At 49.3% G+C, this 808-nt stretch overlaps 1 protein-coding gene across 4 annotated transcripts in view; it reads left to right on the forward strand.

Annotated features, from left to right (window-relative positions):
• The first annotated feature begins 270 nt into the window (after positions 1-270).
• Positions 271-808, forward strand: part of LOC107710966 (neuronal cell adhesion molecule-like) — a 94525-nt gene continuing 93987 nt past the window's right edge. For all 4 annotated transcript variants that reach the window (XM_016515863.1, XM_016515867.1, XM_016515868.1 and 1 more), the window contains exon 1: positions 271-486. The gene's annotated coding sequence lies outside the window, so the exon portion shown is untranslated. The remainder of the gene's footprint in view (positions 487-808) is intronic.

Consider the following 808-nt stretch of genomic DNA (forward strand, 5'->3'; position numbering starts at 1 on the left):
AAAAACAAATGTTTCAGAGAGCACTCGATCAGAAATAAATTTTTCATTCGTTATTAGAGCATATTTTCGTTAGATGCGAAAAGACTAGATGTTGTTTTTGTCTCTGCTAGAAGATATGAACTAAAACTCTGAACTACAGTTTTGATGTGATGGAATCTGTAAGCATCATATTCAGCTTTATATTTTACATTTAATTCTGCATCAGAGATGTTCAGCTGAGCCCTGCGCGTCCCCGCGTTCGAGGCTGCGCGCGCCCGAGATCCGCGAGCTTTACCGGAGCTGAGCGCGCGGAGAGTCCAGTCAGCCGCAGCGCGGGACAGAGAGCGTCACGGTACCGGAGCTGAGCGCGCGGAGAGTCCAGTCAGCCGCAGCGCGGGACAGAGAGCGTCACGGTACCGGAGCTGAGCGCGCGGAGAGTCCAGTCAGCCGCAGCGCGGGACAGAGAGCGTCACGGTACCGGAGCAGGAGCGGAGCGGGCGCTATCAGGTCAGCAGCTGCTGTTTGTTCTCATGTGTTTGGCTGAAGCGCGTCCTTCGGGAGTTTAAAGTGGAAAAACGCGCAGATGACAAATGTGTCAGAATCGCTCATTTCTCGCTCCTCACATGATTATGAGCTACATTATGAGAGCAATGATATTTTCTGAGGTGATGTGGTCAGATGTGTCGGTTTCAGGAGGTATTTCGCTCTTATCTGGTCTCATTGATGTAAGTTTGTGTCGTGTATTTATCGGATTGAAGTGTCAGACGGGGACAGAAAGGCATGAAATATATGATCTGTAATACTCACTGTTGTGTTGTGTTGTGTTGTG

This window comes from Sinocyclocheilus rhinocerous, unplaced genomic scaffold (assembly GCF_001515625.1).
Source record: "Sinocyclocheilus rhinocerous isolate Xijiao unplaced genomic scaffold, SAMN03320098_v1.1 scaffold3890, whole genome shotgun sequence".
Classification (NCBI taxonomy): domain Eukaryota; kingdom Metazoa; phylum Chordata; class Actinopteri; order Cypriniformes; family Cyprinidae; genus Sinocyclocheilus; species Sinocyclocheilus rhinocerous.